This window comes from Epinephelus moara, chromosome 9, assembly GCF_006386435.1.
Source record: "Epinephelus moara isolate mb chromosome 9, YSFRI_EMoa_1.0, whole genome shotgun sequence".
Lineage (NCBI taxonomy): Eukaryota > Metazoa > Chordata > Actinopteri > Perciformes > Serranidae > Epinephelus > Epinephelus moara.
The window spans coordinates 16,549,596-16,556,052 of NC_065514.1; positions in this window are offsets into that span (position 1 = coordinate 16,549,596).

The window sequence follows — 6,457 nt, forward strand, 5'->3', positions numbered from 1 at the left end:
AAAGCTCTCCAGCGATTTCAGGCTTGACCAAAGATCATCCCCCTGGCAGTGCTGTCAGTGCATCGGCTGAAGGAAATACCTGTTGTGGTGGTACTTGTCTTACTCCGGTGAAAAGTGTCGATCCCTCTGGCTGCAGCCTTTCCTAAATAATCATTTGTACCACAAATCTATCCGTGAACATCTGCAAGTTTCATACTCGCTTCTCCTCCTCATAACCTCATCATTATTTGACTTTTCCACAATCTTACTTTCTTATCTTCTTCAGTACAGCTGGATCTATATCAGGATTTTATAACGGCCAGTGCAGGGCAAGCAGGTTGTGTGACCTTTGTCCCCCTTCACTTGACCCCCGCCTCTCCTCTTCGCCTGGTTTCCCTGGGTGAACATAAGGTCAATATTATACATCTTGATGCCTCATGTATGCTCTTAAACGCCTTAATGGTAATTCAGATATGTAATGCCTAACCTACTTATGGCCTTATGGAATATGAGTGGGCTACATATTGGTGTTTAATACGCTCATATCTGTCTCTCTTTAGCGTTTACAGTCTCCTGCATGTTTTAACACACACTGGTAGAGAAATCAAACCACATGTAATGTCTCATTACCAAACTTGCTCCTCCAGCTTGTAAACATTTACTACCCTCGCATGATCTTTAACATTACAGCTGCCAACTTAATTAGCCTGACTTTGAAATGAAAATACTGCATGCCTTTTGCCTTGACATTTAACACAACATCATCTTGTCTCTCACACATCTTATTGCTTACTGTAGGTCATTCATTACTTAAAGGTCCAGTGCGTAGGATTTCAGTGGATGTATAGGCAGGGATGGAATATAAAATAATAAGTATGTTTTTTTTTAGTGTATAATCACCTGAAAATAAGAACTGTCATGTATTCGTTACCTTAGAACGAGTCGTTTAGATCTACATAGGGAGCGGGTCCTTGTCTACAGAGATTGGCAGGTTTCTACAGGAGCTCAGAACAGACAAACCAAACACTGACTCTAGATAGGGCCATTTTTTTTAACGTGAAACTGCTGTATTCAGTGTTTTTTATTGGTTTTAATCACCTGGTCCATTTGTTTGGAAGAGACCTTTGTGGATAATTCAGCTCGTGGTAAAAACCTCCTGAACATCTGGATCACAAGTTATTGGAACACATTAGCAGGTGCTGGGCTAGCTGCACATCTGCAATGAGCTAAACAGCGTAGGAGAAACACTGATTTGTAACGTGAAACTGCTTTATTCAGTGTTTTATTCTGGTTGCAATCCCTGGTTCGATTATTTTGGAGAGGAAGAAACCTCTGTGGGTAATTTGGCTCTTGGTAAAAACCTCTTGAACAATGAACACTGAAGGAACTCTGAGTTCACGCTTGGCACATGGGAGAAGATTCAGCTGGTTGCAGTCTTCAGTCCTCACTGCTAGATACCCCAAACCCCCCTAAATCATGCGTACTGTTCCTTTAAATGACTCAGCTGTGCTAACCTGTTCAGTTTCCTTTTAAAAATATAGTTTTCCTAATTTATCTCCTTCCTCCTAACTTCCCTAATATTTACCCAACTCTGATTTACATGTGGTAATAGTGTCCCCATCTTCTAACACTTGTACTCTAATACCATTCTTTGACCAACCATGCTTTCACCAGTCATGTTTGGCACCCTCCAACACTTTAATTTAGCAGATTTAATTATAGTTTCAGGCCACTGATCTTAACCTCTTATACTGGATATTTTCCCTCAGCTCTCTGGGCTTTATTCCCTTCACCATCTGCATTAACACAAGTTTCATTCCTCGATGACATAGTGCAACAAACTGTTTAAAAAAACAGTTTATCCTAAAATGAAAACAAATCTTTTCATTTCTTGCCCATTTGCTGCAAAATATACAACATACCCACACTATGTCATTGTCTTAAACTTATTTGCATCGTGACTGACATCCTCTCGTGTGTCATGTCCCCTGACAAAGCCCCCACTGTAGTTCCTTCATATAGGATATTTGTTCAACTCCTCAACAACAACCTCTGACTCCTCTGTTGCTTCGACCAGCGCTCCAGTCACCCGGGGTCTTACACAGACTTGTTTGTTTTTTGCCCACAGGCACCCATGATAAATGCAGAGGAAAGACAGTTTTCTAATCAAATATGCATCAGGAGGAGTTTCAACTCAGGTTGGTGTTGAGGGTGGTATTCTCATGCATACTCGCAGATCCCGCTGTCACCCTAACATTTTTTAAAAAGCTTTTTGCATATGATCTCCCACATCATCTTGCATCCCTGCAGACTGCAGAAACTTCCAAAATTTGAAAGGGGACAAGGGTAGGTGTATAAATTCTTCCATGTGATAAATAAAGAAATATACACAGAAGCTGACACTTGTTGGTTTGGATTTTTCTCCTCATAGTTTCAGCCTGTCTGGGCTTACAGCATTTATTTGCCGCTGTGTGTAAAATGTAAACAAAACCAAAGCTTTTACAAATTGTCAGATGGTGCGATAAGCAAAATGCAGATTAAAAGTCCCTTTCAACAAATTTATCTTTGACAAAGAAGCAACAAAGAAAGACAAACACACCAGAAATGACTCCTCGGTATAGCAGCATCGATTGTTTAACAGAATGGCATTGGGCTTATGGGGTATGTGGCCATTGAACAGAGGACCAGGTCTCCTACCTTAAAGGAGTAAAGGGCCATCAGATTTGCTCATCCAGTGTGTTTTTTGGACATGGAGAAGGCTCACAACCATGTCCCCGGGGAGTCCTGTGGGGGGCATTGCGGGGGTATGGGGTACCAGTCTGTTGCTACGAGCCATCCGGTCCTCATCTAACGGGAGTGAGAAATGTGTCCACGTTCTCTGCAGGAAGTCAAACATACTTTCAGTGGGTGTTTGGCTCTGCCAGGTTGTCCCAGATTCTGTTTGTGATTTTCATGGACTGCAGAGTTGGGGACAAGAGTGTCTGCCCTTACTTACATACTCCTCTTCATCATAAGGCTTGCATTGCATTCAGTCCTTGGCAGCATGTTGCACCTCTCCCCATGACAGGTTCATCTTTTCCAGTTGTGCGCCAGGTGGTTTTGTGCCTTCCGGGTTTTCTTTTGCCTGGTGGTGTCCATCTTAAGGCGACTATTATGATCCAGCCCTTTTCCATTCTTAACACATGGCCTAGCCATTTCAAACGTCTGTGTATGATTACTTTGGTGATGCTCCGGTTACCTGTTTTCTTGTACAGTTGAAGGTTGGAGATTTTGTTTGGCCAGAAGATCTGGCATATTTGTTTAAGGGCATCCATTGTGGAAGGCTTCAACTCTCATCATGTCGGTTCTGATCGCTCGGCAACTCTCTGAACAGTACAGCAGAGCAGAATTGACATTCCTGTTATACGTTGCTCTGGGGACGTCAGAATTGCAGCTCCTCTCTTTGCAGATGATGCATTTCTGTTGGCTTCATCGGACCATGATCTTCTGCAGACACTGGGGCAGTTTGTGGTCAAGTGTCAAGCATTGGGATGGCAATCAATACTTCCACATCTGAGGCTATGGTTCTTTGCCTGAAAATGGTGGATTGCTCCCTTAAGTGAGAGTGAAATGGAACGTGAGATTAACAGGCAGATTTGTGTGGCTCCAACAGTAATGCGGGCATTGTTGCGATCAGTGTATTGGACAGTGAGCTGAGCTGGAGGGGAAGCTTTTGGTTTACAAGTTGATATGTTCCAGCCCTCAGCTATGGTCAAGAGCTTTGGGTCGTGATGAAAGAGTAAACCTGCAGATACAAGCAAGCAAAATGAGTTTGCTCCATAAGGTGGCAAAGCTCACTCTTAGAGTTATGGTAAAGTGCTCAGTGTAGAGCTGCTGCTCCTTGTGTTGAAAGGAGCCAGTTGAGGTGGTTCAGGCATCTGATCAGCATGCATCCTTGGCACCTACCCTTGGAGGTTTTTCAGGCATGTTCAACAGGGAGACCTCAGGGTAGACCCAGAGCACACTGGAAAGACTAGATATCTCATCTGGTTTGGAAACGCCTCAGGATCCCCCAGGAAGAGCTTGAAAATGCTGCTACAGAGAGGAACCCCTGGAGTGGCTTGGTTAACCTGCTGCTACATCGACACGGCCCTGGATAAACAGCAGAAAATAAATGGATGGATAAATGGATGGAACTTTGGGTGCTAACAATACCACTGGCATAAGACATAAGATACACTTACTGTATATATGCTGGTCTCATTTATATTAGGTAATGATGCCATTAAATATTATATCATTAGGCGGTGATATACATTGTTGCTAAAAAATACTGCATACATTTCCCTTTGTGCATATTATCACAGACTGCAGTGAAACCACAGGGGGAAAGATACAGAGCCCTGGTCAGTGGCTAATAGCAGGTAATTTGTTGCATTGATTAGAGCTGTCTCATTGCCGCTCTGAGGTCGAAATCACATTGGAGTATGCTATTGATACTCTTTAAAGTGAGAAAGTGAATAAGTTGCTGACCTACACTTCACCACACTTTCCTTGAGAATTCACTATGAAATGGAAGATTAAGTGGTTTGAGAAGTGCACAGTACTTGTGATTGAATTGTACCTGCAGAAGCCTGAAACCTGGAAATCAAATATATATATATATCATTTTATTTTCACCAAAATGTCATAAAGGTATGATGAGAAAGAAGATCAAGTGGAAGATTGTGACCGGCTCTAAGAAATAAATTGAATTATTTATGTTGGTTTCAGCCTGATCCTGTCAGAGGTAGGGACAACCAGACGACTGAACAGTGAATACCATTTTATTACTAGCCTTTGGTGATGCATGAGCAACAAACTTAAAAACCTAGAAACCTATATTTCACATACATATCAGACAAACAGCTTACTGTCTCTATGGTCCCAAACCTTTACTGTCTGTATATTCTTTTTATCTTCCGCCTTAACATAAAAGTTTGTCTGATGCTCATGGAGAGGTTGGCTCTCTGAACTCAGTGGATAGCACTGTATCTTTGGATGTTGAAAGAGATTTAAGGCAAACACAAGCTTGTGCCTTAGGCACTGCTGTTTATAAAAATAGTCCAGGTGGACCAGCACTTGCTGATTCAAGTGCTCCTCAACATGAAAATATGATCAAAGCTTACCCAGATTCCCAAGGTTGTGCACAAACTACGGTCTCACCTGTGAATGTGACCCTGTGTGCTTTTGTTTTTAACTTGTTTTAGAGTGAACTGTGGAAATCTTAATGAGCAAACCCTGTCCACATGCGCCTGATGGCTTGTTTCTCTCAGTTTGCTCTCTAATCAAAAGAGGTATTGTTTGTAAAATATTCTGTTCATAGTAGCCGACAATGTTACTTTAGTCATTTATACTTGTCTTGTGCCTGAATTGATTACTGAATGGGCCTATTGTGCACAGACCCAGGGGCCAAAAGACACAAAGTAACTACAAAAATGGGAAAAAAACAACCACAAGGAGGCCTAAAAGAAGACATAAAATTAAATCAAAGAGCCACAAAATTACCATAATAAGATACAATATTATCCAAACAACTACAAAAAGACACATAACAACCACAAGAAGACAAAAATGGTTAGAAAGAGACACAAAACTACCAAAAGAGACACCAAACAAACACCAAACCACACAAATAAGCATAATGTTGTGTTTACACTGGCTGCGAATAAAACAATGTAAAGATGCTATTAGACGCAAATTACTGCCGGGCGGTGCGAGTACAATGATATCACAGCATACGCTTATTCGTGACAGTTGAAAAATCTGAACTTAAGCGACCAATTCACACCGGGATGTCCAATCAGCATTCAGATCCTCCAGGGATGTATGACGCTAAGGACGTACTGGCGGAAGTTCATTCACTGATTCAGCGATTTCATGTGCGTATGATGCAAGTTATTTGCGTATATGAGGTGAGTCAACACAAAATATTCTAGCATTCAAACTTGCGCGATTAACACGACGCAAAAATTCACATCATGTTTGGTGTGAACACAATGTTAACTACATAGAGACCTAAGGGGCCGTACACATGCCTCATTTTTTCAATGAGGACCCCATAGTGGCAAGCACACATTTCCGAGTGCCTGTTTTTCAGGCCGCGATGGCTACAAGTTCAACTTTTGGAATGCAGCAGCATGCACCTCATGTCATGGAATGAGGAACAACCCATCACAGCCAGCAGATGTCTTGCCCTTCTTCTGTAAATATCAGTCTGTGGTAAATATGGAAGTTGATTATTTTGGTGCAGGTCTACCCAGAGCTTTACATCTGTCTCACAGACAATAGGCCTACACACTTATGAAAAGCGCATAGAAGAAGATGAACTCTGCACTCAGGATTTCAGGTAAATAGGCTTCGATACAATACTTCTTAAGTTTGCTTAGCAACCCCAGATGCGAGCTGCTGCTGTGCTCTTGAAAGCTGGCTCAAAAAAAGGCACAAGAGTAGCACCCAG